Raw genomic sequence first — 12794 nt, 5'->3', positions numbered from 1 at the left:
GATATAATAATATAATATAAGATATTTTTGTTGAAAATCAAACACATGATATTATCTCAGGGGTATGGTTTCGTTTGCTCCACAGTTTATGACAGAGTAAACCTATATTTAGTCCAAAAGATAAAGTCATCTCATTTAAAAATATATATCTACAAATCATAAAATTTTAAGTAAATCCAAAATGGAGCCCTGAACAATGCTTAATTTGAGAGATCTGGGGCAACCTAGACTTCCCAAATCATTCCAGAATAGTTCATGGGTTGGATTCAATTTTAATTTATATTCTGTATGGTCCGAGAGGCGAATGGCAGAGCTAAGTTATGAATTAAGTGACTGTCTTTATAATTCTAATGTTGCAAAACGGTATCTAGTACCTTTTCATAGATACGTCGTAGCAAGTAGAGGCCAATTCCTTTAATTCGAACTTCCTTTAACCCACTGATCGGTATTTAGAGTATCAACAATTTCTACAATATGTCTTAATCATTTAATCTAACTGTCCGAATGTAAAACAGGATATTGACTTGCCTTTGCGTGTGTTTATGGCAGGTCCACAGTTGGGACAGCACCTGGTATCATCACTATTTGACAGTGATTCATAAACATCCATTCATATCATTGTCATCACTATTTTGCCTACAGGTATATTGTCCTTTATTCATCTTACTTGAGTTTGCGATACCTTTGATCGATAGTTCCTTTTCAAAGTGACGTGCTTGATTCTCGCAATATTTGCAACAACTTTTCGGTGGTCCATCCGTTTAGTTTTTACCTTTTTTCCTTTTACGCCAAATGGAATCTGTTTCGACAAATACTCGAGACCGAATATTCTCTGGCGTTGACGTTTTATATGTATGTGATATAGTCGGAATCTTACAATGGACTGCTCTTAGCAGACATTTGTCATGATCACGGAAAACGTTTTGTCGCTTTTAGCTACCTGTAAATACATTGTAACACTGTGAATGTATTTGACAAGCTAGGAACTACCCTGTCTCCTTTGACTGACATGAATAACACTATGCTTTCTACCCTCCGTAATATTTACTGTTTATTCTTTTCATTCCTTTTGATCTGGTTTCGGCTTGAATATACAATTCCCCATCATGTAATGCCTTACAGATATGACGTCAATCTATTTGTGGTATGGCTCGTGACAGTATCATTCTGGTGACTCATTTTTTTTTTTTTTTTAATTGGCTTACCTTTTACTCACCCGTCTCTATCTTAAGGGTCTTATTCTCAGAAGTGGGATGGGCATGTCCTACACGTCCTTTGTGTTACTTTTGTGGCAATAAAGACATTAAGGTCATGACACAATAAAAGATGAATATCAGTTAGTGTTCCTGTGTCCTGCATACCACGAAATAAATTATATTGCATATTATTAATGGTTTAAATAGAATATAACCCACTGAAATATAATGATTAATTATAATAATAATAATAATAATAATAATAATAATGATAATAATAATAATCATCATCATCATTATTGTTGTTGTTGTTATTATTATTATTATTATTATTATTATTATTATTATTATTATTATTATTATAATCTTTATATATATTTTATAATTAATTGTTTACATACAATGTATCCCACTGAAGAAAAAATATTAATTATAAAATACACTTTTTTTAAAATCCTGGATCTGTCCCTGTAAATTTAGTATTCAGTAGTGAATGATATTGCAATTTGGAACGAAAGCATACCTGGTAGGTATCGCAACGGTGATTTGTAACCATATGTCCTTATTGTGCAACCCACATTGGTAACCTACCCGGTCATTGAAAACCTGCTTTGCTTTGGAAGAGAGAGAACACTACATCCGCTCGTCAAATCAATATGCATGCATAAATTAAGACCACGACGTCATATAACGACATCGAGTTTCCCGCCGGTGGGTTGTTGCCTGCTTCCTGCTTTCGCGGAAAAACACACCACGAGAACTCGCGAGATTAGGAGCAGCCGACAGTCAGTCGAGTGAGTTAACGTGGGACGGTACAGCTTGCGACACCGCCTTTGTCAACAAGCGGCAAATATCAACAACGGGAACTACATCGCTGTACAGGTAGGCTTTAGAGGCATCGTTGTCCGCATATATAATGAAATGAGAAGTCATTTCAGATTGTGAATTTTATATTGAAATGACAGTTATCGTGCACTGCATTACAATGGGAGATTGGAAGTGTCGTTGAGAAGCGTGAACCTCAAGTATATACAGTAAACTACGGTTATAACGAACTCAAAGGGACTACTAATTTTAGTTCGTTATATCCGTCAGTTCGTTATAAGCGTGTTCGTTATAAACGCAGTTTACTGTATCTTGAATTTGATTATGATTAATCACGGCTAAATGTGTCTCACGGTGATTGAAAGATTAGAGAATAAAGATGATTTTAAAACATAATTTCAATAAGAAATCACGGGAGTTAATAATAATTTGGCTGTTCAAGACATGCATATGTAAGTAAATATCTTGATTTATAGACAACATTCCCTTAAACATGTTTATAGATAAATTCGTCTTATTCAAAGGTTCACATGACAGTGTTATAGTAGTACATATGTATTAAAGTATAGTCTTTCTCTATAACATGACACACAACCTATAATTAAAAAGCATGAATGCTGCGTTCGTCTTTCAGCTTCGTTTTCACTAAATATAATACGTTGAGGAATCCATTACGAAGAATGTAATAAAACTTTTTTTTATTCAGTTTGACTATTGTATGGAACATTGAATTAACGCACAATGACTGTTTGGAAAAATGCTAATAGATATCTATTCACATAAAGTTGTGCAATCTCGTAAATGTTCCGTGACTAAACACTGATCGTGGTATCTGTCGTTGCCATGCAACCCCCACCTATCACTGTCTTATCATCTTTTCTATTTAACTAATGATAGCTACAGTTTCACAATATTTGAACTCGAACGTTCCAATCAGTTACGGCAATGCAGACATTATCTTAAGCTACAATAGTAATCCGTCTCCACAAAGAAATGTTGAAATATCCCGGCTTTGCCAGCAGGTGGAATCCCCCGGAAAGTGTTGACGCAAACACATGGCGTGCCAAGCTTCTCTTTCCTGTCCAACGGTGTAACAGTGTCTTTGTGATGATAATGTGTATAGAACTGCCGCGTTCAGTTAAAACTTCACCTTCATCATTCACGCAGGTATTCATTACGCTAGCAGGAGTGCATAGCCCAGAACATCATCCGGGTTGTATAAATCAAGAGGGAAATGGCACATATGTATCAGTGTCTGAACTAGGTGGTTCATATGTATCTGTCTGGACGAGGTGGTACATGTGTATCAGTGCCTGAACTAGGTGGTTCATATGTATCAGTGTCTAGACGAGGTGGTACATATGTATCAGTGTCTGGACCTCTGGACGAGGTGGTACATATGTATCAGTGTCTGGACCTCTGGACGAGGTGGTACACATTGTATCAGTGTCTGGACCTCTGGACGAGGTGGTACACATGTTTCTGTATCTAGACGATGTGGTACATATGTATCAGTGTCTGGACCTCTGGGTTAGGTGGTACATATGTATCAGTGTCTGGACGAGGTGGTACATGTGTATCAGTGTCTGAACCATATGTAGGTGGCACATATGTATCAGTGTCTAAACTAGGTGGTACATGTGTATCAGTGTCTGAACTAGGTGGTACATGTATATCAGTGTGTGAACTAACAGGTAGGTGGTTCATGTGTAGCAGTGTCTGAACTAGGTGGTACATGTGCATAGGTGTCTGAACTAGGTGGTACATGTGTATCAGTATACGGGCGAGGTGGTACACACGTATCAGTGTCTAGACGAGGTGGTACATGTGTAACAGTGTCTAGACGAAGTGGTACACGTGTATCAGTGTCGAGAAGAGGTGGTACATGTGTATCAGTGTCTAGACGAGGTGGTACACGTGTATCAGTGTCGAGACGAGGTGGTACATGTGTATCAACGTCTGGATGACGTGGTACATATGTATTAGTGTCGAGATGTGGTAGTACATATGTATCATTATCTGGACGAGGTGGTGCATGTGTATTTGCGTCTGACCTAGGTGGTACATGTGCATAGGTGTCTGAACTAGCTGGTACATTTGTATCAGTATGTGGGTGAGGTGGTACATGTGTATCAGTGTCTAGACGAGGTGGTACACGTGTATCAGTGTTGAGACGAGGTGGTACATGTGTATCAGTGTCGAGACGAGGTGGTACATGTGTATCAGTGTCCAGAAGAGTTGGTACATGTGTATCAGTGTCCAGAAGAGTTGGTACATGTGTTATAGTGTCTGAACGAGGTGGTACATGTGTATCAGTTTCTTAATTAGGTGGAACATGTGTATCAGTGTCTAGATGAGGTGGTACATGTGTATCAGTGTCTAGACGAAGTGGTACACGTGTATCAGTTTCGAGACGAGGTGGTACATGTGTATCAGTGTCTAGACGAGGTGGTACACGTGTATCAGTGTCGAGACGAGGTGGTACATGTGTATCAACGTCTGGATGACGTGGTACATATGTATTAGTGTCGAGATGTGGTAGTACATATGTATCATTATCTGGACGAGGTGGTGCATGTGTATTTGCGTCTGACCTAGGTGGTACATGTGTATAGGTGTCTGAACTAGCTGGTACATTTGTATCAGTATGTGGGTGAGGTGGTACATGTGTATCAGTGTCTAGACGAGGTGGTACACGTGTATCAGTGTTGAGACGAGGTGGTACATGTTTATCAGTGTCGAGACGAGGTGGTACATGTGTATCAGTGTCCAGAAGAGTTGGTACATGTGTATCAGCGTCCAGAAGAGTTGGTACATGTGTTATAGTGTCTGAACGAGGTGGTACATGTGTATCAGTTTCTTAATTAGGTGGAACATGTGTATCAGTGTCTAGATGAGGTGGTACATGTGTATCAGTGTCCAGAAGAGTTGGTACATGTGTATCAGTGTCTGAACTAGGTGGTACATGTGTATCAGTATATGGGCGAGGTGGTACAGACGTATCAGTGTCTAGACGAGGTGATACACGTGTATCAGTGTCGAGACGAGGTGGTACATGTGTATCTGTGTCCAGAAGAGTTGGTACATGTGTTATAGTGTCTGAACGATGTGGTACATGTGTATCGGTGTCTAGACAAGGTGGTACATGTGTATCAGTGTCTAGACGAGGTGGCACACATGTATCAGTGTCTGGACGAGGTGGTACATGTGTATCAGTGTTTAGACGAGGTGGTACACATGTATCAGTGTCTGGACGAGGTGGTACATGTATATCTGTTGTCTGGACGAGGTGGTACATATGCATCAGTGTGGGACCTTGGACACACATTAGCTCACCTATGAAATCCGAATGTTTCCACTGCCACACAAGCGTGTCAAGGCGTGTCACGTGTAAATAGATTTAATACGTTTGCTCACATTCTTACATCTCGAAATTGCTCGCGTCGGTCAATAACTAAAGTAAGAGCTGTCATGTGGAGTATTAACTCTTTTACTCAACTTTTTTTTGTCTGTTTAAAGCAGAATATTATAAATGTATACCCCCCAAAAAAAAAATAATAAAAAAAAAAATAAATAAATAAAATAAAATAAAATAATTTTTTTTAAAAAAAATTAAAAAATTAAGTAACCCAGAAGCACCAGTCCACTACAATCACTCTTGGTCCATTTAAAAGCGCTACTGTCTGTTATCGATATATGTCAATCGATCAGCTGATTGATATGAAGTCAAGGGCTGATAATGAGGCGTGTATCTCCACACTCTATAACGCTGGATCAGGAAGCTCGCCCCGTGCTGCGCCAAGTTATGGCATTGTCCACAAGTGCACTGTTGTGCGGCGTATAGAATTGACACGTTTCTTCAACAACAGAAGACGACATTGCCTGGATCAGATGGGCTGAACGCCATTGTTGAGTTCCATCCCGCCTGTTAATTACTATGACAGTTATTGACAGAATAAGAAATCATAATATTTGAGTGGTACTCGTGTATGTATTTAGCACACTTGACACTCAAAAAGGCAGAGGGACTCGTGTAAGTGTGTGCATTCTTATTTGAAAGAACTGGCTGTACTTCTTGATGAACTTGTGTACATGACGTTCAACACTCAATATACTCAAATACGAGTATGTATATTCTTCCGCTTTAAGGACGCCCTTATGTGATATGGCACAGTCAGGCTGGTTAGGCTCAACATCAGCTCAGGGCCCTTGTCCCCTCCACACGCAGCCCAGACAGCGAATGGGACTTCTCCCAGGAAACGCTGCCTAATCCAACCCACCCAGAACTTTTCGGAGAATGTGAAGACTCCCCATCACTGCAGCCTTCTGCATGACCCAGATTGTCAGAAGGGGCCATATTCCTGGTAGCAAACCCGGGTACTCTCCAATGTCAGTCAACAGAGTGGGAGGTACCAAACCTAAGGCACCGAGAACAATGGGGAGTCGGACAACTTGGTACTTGGGATCCAAGCGTGACATTTCGAACGCGAGGTCTGCATATTTGTCGTGTTTTTTCTCAATCTTGTCAATCACATTGATTTCAAAAGGGACAGAAAATTCAATAATATAAATGATTTCAGTGTATTTATCAAAGAGGACAAGATTAGGTTTGTTGGTTTGGATACGTCTGAGGCTGTATACGGGCCTATTCCAGAGAATTTTGTATTTATCATGTTCCATGACGCCCTCTACATATTCTGGATGGACCTCTGTGTCAAAACCACAAGCATGGCGAAGACGGTAAAAAAATGATCGAGCCACTCCATCATGTCGCTTAAGATAGTTCGTTTGTGCCAAAGCTGGGCATCCACTGACAATGTGTTGGACAGTCTTATTAAAGTCATTACATAATCTACATTTCATATTTACATTTTGATGCATTTTGATTATTATTATTATTATTATTATTATTATTATTATTATTATTATTATTATTATTATTATACAGATTTAAATTTTAAAAGATGCAGCAAAGGATGGGGCAGGATACGCCCACCTTTTCGCGAACATCTGGTATAGTCACAATTTGCAAGTGATGCATAAACACATGCTTATGATAAGGTCGAAACAATGAGCTTTGTTTTGGGAGGGGGCACGGGTGGCCCAGTTGTCTAAAGCGCCGCGATTCGCTGTGCAGAGTTCCGTCCCTTGGGCACGCCAGAAACCTATGGTTGTGGGTTCGAATCCCGGATCATCCCGATTATGTTTCTAGGTTTGTCAGTACCCGTGCTCGTGGGTTTCACCGAAGTGGTAAACGTCTGAGACCTGCATCACTTGGGCTTTCCTCCCACATTAAGCTGACACGCCGCGATATAACTGGAATACTGTTAAAAGTGGCGTTAAACCCAACTCACTCACTCACTTTGATTTTGGCAGAGCTTATTATTACAGAAAGGGTTTTGTTCCATTAAATTACAAACTGCAGGTAGTAGACTAGTGGATCAAACATTGTGTGCAGCAAGCTCTGACCCCGGATTCCACACATGGTACTGTATGCAAATCGCATTGTTGGTCCTCAAGTTTCGACCCGATCAGTATCAATGATCTCTTGGGTGCTGACCACAGTGTTATTCATATCTACGACACGTTTGGAGTAGGTTGGTTGACCCAACTTATCATATTGTTTAGCGGAGTCAAACCCAACTCACTCACTACCTAGAGACATGACTGGATTATTCTCTGACCCTTTGACAATTGACAGGTACTTCTTTCAGTGGCATTTAGTAACTTGATAACGGTGTTAGAATCTACACTGAAACGTCGCCCAATTGTATTCAAGAAGTTGCTCATCCATCACAATTTTGTCTTAGTTGACAGGTACTTGTCCCGAATCTCATTCACTTATGTAAAAAAACTATTTTTAAGCTAAACAGATAAGACATCGCTAGCTTACACTCGAGGAATGTACATAAGCCAGGATATAAGAAAGAATCCTTTGAGGTATGAATTCGTCCCTTGTCATTCATCTCGTTTATGTAACACTGATGGACACTGTGATTGCCAGTGTTTAAATCAGAATTATGCTGGTGTTCAGACGTTATATGTCGAAAATGTCCCCTGAACAATAAACCCGTACACAGGTGTACGTTTCCATGCAATGATAGACTAATCTGTGTATCAAGTTCTCAGTCTGAATGGACATCAGTGACCTTGAAGTAGGCTATTATTTATGTCTGACTTCGGATTGCCCCGTGTGTAATCGTGTAGATATCTACTTCTTTTGGACAGGATACATTTAACCATACACACCGTATCCTATACCATCCTGTGAGACAAAGAACAGTAAGATCCTCATGTGATGTCACATCGACCGTTACATGCCACCCGACTTTCACTCACGTCGCATACAATAACCTCCTGGTGCAGTCAGGTGTAGTGAGGAGCTTGTGTGCAGCGGCCTGCTTCAGGCTGCTTGTGTCATTAGCGCGCTGCACGGAGTTCGGTCTTGGGATGATTATGAACGTTCAGCTTTTAGAATGACTCAATTTGATAAACGGTAAAGAAAAGGTAACCCAGTTTCTGTCAGCTCAAGATGTTCACATTCTCCAGTCCTTATACATATTGGACCCGTGAAGATCAGGGGTAGAATAGGCCTTCAGCAACCCATGCTTGCCGTAACAGTCGACTATGCTTGTCGTAGGAGGCGACTAATGTGATCGCGTGGTCAGGCTCGCTGACTTGGTTGATGTATGTCATCGATCCCAATTGCGTGGATCCCGATGCTCATGATATTTATCACTGGATTGTCAGTCTCCTTTTTCACTTGGCTTTTCCAGAGTGGATTATTTACAGGTGTGATGTAGCTGGAATATTGCGGCGTTAAACATCACTCATTAGCTCATATTTACCGTTGACCAGTAATATGTCTAAGTTATATTTTCTTTCTGATAAAACACAATTATATATAATAATTAAATTATATTCAAACCTATTGCCATTGAATAGGCCAATTAAACATTATTTATTTAACCTTATTGTTCTCGTACGTGTAGGGAAGGACAGGCTTACCCTTTTGGCGAACACCAGATGTCATCACTGATTTTCAGTCATCCATTCACATAATTGTCGCCGCTATTTTTGTTTGTTTTAAACCTAATGGATATTCGAGGTTGGTCATTTTAGCTTCACATGTAGTTCAGTAATGTCTGACATACTAGCCTGACATGATTGTGACACTTGCATGTACAAGAGCTGTTTCAGTTCACGTCGATACATGGATGACGCATACATGCACCAGTCTTTGTCCGTATTACACCATCTGTCAACTTACCTGTTAGTTAAGAACGGCGTAAATTCAGGTGTGTTCTCCTTTATTCATTCTTACTTGAATTTGCGCTACCTATGATCGATTAATGGCTTCTTGGATATTTGACATGTGTGATGCTTGTTTTCTTCAATACTTGCATACTCTGTTTTGACAGGTAATCGAGACTGGTTATTCGCTGGCGTTGACGTTTTATATTATACTGTAAATATAATCGAAATACGTGTATACTGACATGCTAATCAGGATAACGTTGTCTCTATTTCACTGTTTCGTAGGGGCGGTCGGGTAGCCTAGTGGTTAAAGCGTTCGCTCGTCACGCCTAAAACCCTGGTTCGATTCCCGATATGAGTTCAATATGTGAAGCCCATTTCTGGTGTCCCACGCAGTGATATTGCTGGAATTGCTAAAAGCGGCATAAAACCACACTCACTCACCCACTGTTTAGTTTTGATTCTAAGGCCAAGGAAATGAATTATTGATATGGTGCGCACTGAATCACATTTCTCTGTGATTTCTCACGATTTTCTGAACAATTAACTTCTGTAGAGTCGTTCACACTGAATCACATTTCTCTGAACAATGTGGCGTTGTTTGAACCGGATCATATATTTCTTTAAATAATTGACAGCTTTAGATTATAATGCTTTAAATAATTGACGGCTTTAGTGTTGTTCGTACTGGATCACAATGATCAAAATATCTAACTATATATGTGGAACACATATATGTCTCCGAAACAGTTACCTTCTGTACAAATGTCAATGCTAGATATAAAATATTTATCTCATATAATGTCAGTGTTCGGACCAGATATGTTTCACGGGACTTAGATCGGTGTAGTACATGTAGCCATGTGGTTGAGCGTTCTCTCGTTCGATTTACACCATTGTTACGATGTCTGAAGCACAGTCTTTGTGTCTTACGCCGAGATATACATGTAGCCGGTACATAGGTGTCCAATTCGTCAGCATTCCTCCGCAACTATAATCATTATGACAATCCCTCATCCATCACACGCAGATGGATTATGAACACATGTCAGTCAGAAGTTGCGAATCGCATTGTTGTTATAGATTAGGTGTGGGTTACAACTGATGATGTGTGCTTCAATGTGTGACATGACACCCGCTGAAACTGACTTTTTAAGGTTATCTTGCAGAGGTCTTGCTTTACCAACGTACCAGCCCAAGCATTATAATTCTATGATGTGACAACGATGAAATTGACTTTAAAGGTTATCTGGCAGAGGTCTTGCTTCACCAACGTACCCGCCCAAGCATTATAATTCTATGATCTGACACCCGCTGAAACTCACTTTGAAGGTTATCTTGCAGAGGTCTTGCTTCACCAACGTACCCACGCAAGCATTATGATTCTATGACATGACACCCGCTGAATCTCACTTTGAAGGTTATCTTGCAGAGGTCTTGCTTCACCAACGTACCCACCCAAGCATTATGATTCTATGACATGACACCCGCTGAATCTCACTTTGAAGGTTATCTTGCAGAGGTCTTGCTTCACCAACGTACCCGCCCAAGCATTATGATTCTATGATGTGACACCCGGTGAAATTGACTTTGAAGGTCATATTGCAGAGGTCTTGCTTTACCAACGTACCCGCACAAGCATTATGATTCTATGATGTGACACCCGGTGAAATTGACTTTGAAGGTCATATTGCAGAGGTCTTGCTTCACCAACGTACCCACCCAAGCATTATGATTCTATGATGTGACACCCGGGGAAATTGACTTTGAAGGTCATATTGCAGAGGTCTTGCTTTACCAACGTACCCGCACAAGCATTATACGTCTGTTGAAAGGACAGGGGGCGAAGTGGGCAAGCGGTCAAAAGCGCCAGGTGCTGAGATCGTGTCCCGCTAGTGACCAGGTTGTTATTCAGCCTTGGGGCCAACATTGTTTACAGGTCTTTACAGTTTTGTCACTATCCCCAGTGTACAGTACATGCACCCTTAGACTCAAAATAACCCACTCGTCCTGTGGTAGATGACCAGATGGTGGAATCACGAATACGTACACGCGAAACACGAGTGTCAAAACGTGCGGTGTCACCCTGGTCAAGTGACTTAGTTCAGACGTGCCTCTGTTCACCCAGCAGGGAATGGGTACCCGATATGTGAGGTGGATGTAAAAACCTTCTCGAGACTCTAGGCAGCTTGGGTTGGATACTCCCCAGGAGGTGTGAATGATAACTGGAATGCAAACGTATCCACTGGTCGGGGAACAAATAAAACCGCATTTGAGCAGATACTGGTACCTGGATACTTGCGGTATATAAGAGTATATTATACTACTGATAATGTGTTCACAAGACAAGCATCTTGGAAATACGTCCGCAGTGTTATCATGTCCTGTCGGAGACCCAAATGACAGCTTACTTAACAGTCGGCAGTTCCTTGTGGAGGGACTTCCTGTCCATTATCTATGAGTGTAGGCGGTCAGAAAATAGGTCACAACCTTAAGCTGGTCAGGACATCTTCTCTCAAGTGTCAGTGGACGATTCTAATTCACAAGGCGTACAATTCACCTGTCTATCAGACTACATTGTTTGTAGTTACGAACTTGGTGATGAATACTTTTGTTCGCGTATGTCCTCTTTCGTTTTGTTCTGTTTTTGTTTAACGCTGCACTCGGCAATGTTACTACTCGGCAGTAGGTAATCGAGTCTGGACCAGTCCAGTGACTGATGTCATGAGCACCGATCAACGCGGTCGGGCTCTAAGTCACGGAGCAAGGGAAGCCGGGGCGACGTTGTCGTGGAATTATTCTAACCCGGAATCCCCACGCGGTATATATTCTTAGAAATACAAATATCAAATATCAATTTTAGCCTCTGAAAGAAGGAATATAAAATATAAGATAGCTGCGCGATAAATCGATGAAGAACGAAGTGTGATGTATTTACGAAATGAAGAACGAAGTGTGTTTTTTTCATGAAAAAACATTTTTCTGTTATGACGTCATTTCTGGAGATTCGAACTTGCGCTCGAAACTTGATGACGTATATTGCACGACGTTATTTTTGAGAGGGGAGAGTCTAGTGAGTTGTCCCCCATAGATGTATCGGGGCAACGCAGATAAACGCGATGACTGAACAATCGCATCCAACAGCGGGAGGGATATGACACTCGGTATTGGGAGGAAAGGTACAGGTAATCGACGTGAGGATTGTGAGAAGATGCGGGAAATACCCACCTGTGCATCAGATAGACTTGTCCGACATTGTCGAGGTCGAATTCTATTCAGGGAGCCATCATTATCTAAATACGTTTAAATATTTTAAAAGCTTATACAATTTATGATCATCCTTAAAGAGGCTGTACATAATGTTGATATCTCATATAAAAAATATACGACTCGTGGTCTTTTTTTTATCGTACAATAAAACACTGCAGGGAGAATAAACCTCTCGGGGCCTCCCACTCGTCGTTTATTTCTTAAGTAATGTATATTTCCTTGTACTTGTACTGTATTTAATAATGC

At 40.7% G+C, this 12794-nt stretch overlaps 1 protein-coding gene across 2 annotated transcripts in view; it reads left to right on the top strand.

Annotated features, from left to right (window-relative positions):
• Positions 1-1986: 1986 nt before the first annotated feature.
• Positions 1987-12794, top strand: part of LOC139463819 (uncharacterized) — a 64973-nt gene continuing 54165 nt past the window's right edge. For both annotated transcript variants that reach the window (XM_071245163.1, XM_071245155.1), the window contains exon 1: positions 1987-2078. The gene's annotated coding sequence lies outside the window, so the exon portion shown is untranslated. The remainder of the gene's footprint in view (positions 2079-12794) is intronic.

The sequence above is a fragment of the Haliotis cracherodii genome, unplaced genomic scaffold (genome assembly GCF_022045235.1).
Source record: "Haliotis cracherodii isolate W230 unplaced genomic scaffold, xgHalCrac1.p SCAF_16, whole genome shotgun sequence".
Lineage (NCBI taxonomy): Eukaryota > Metazoa > Mollusca > Gastropoda > Lepetellida > Haliotidae > Haliotis > Haliotis cracherodii.
Note: the sequence above shows the minus strand (reverse complement) of the source record. Positions and strands in the feature narration are given on the sequence as shown.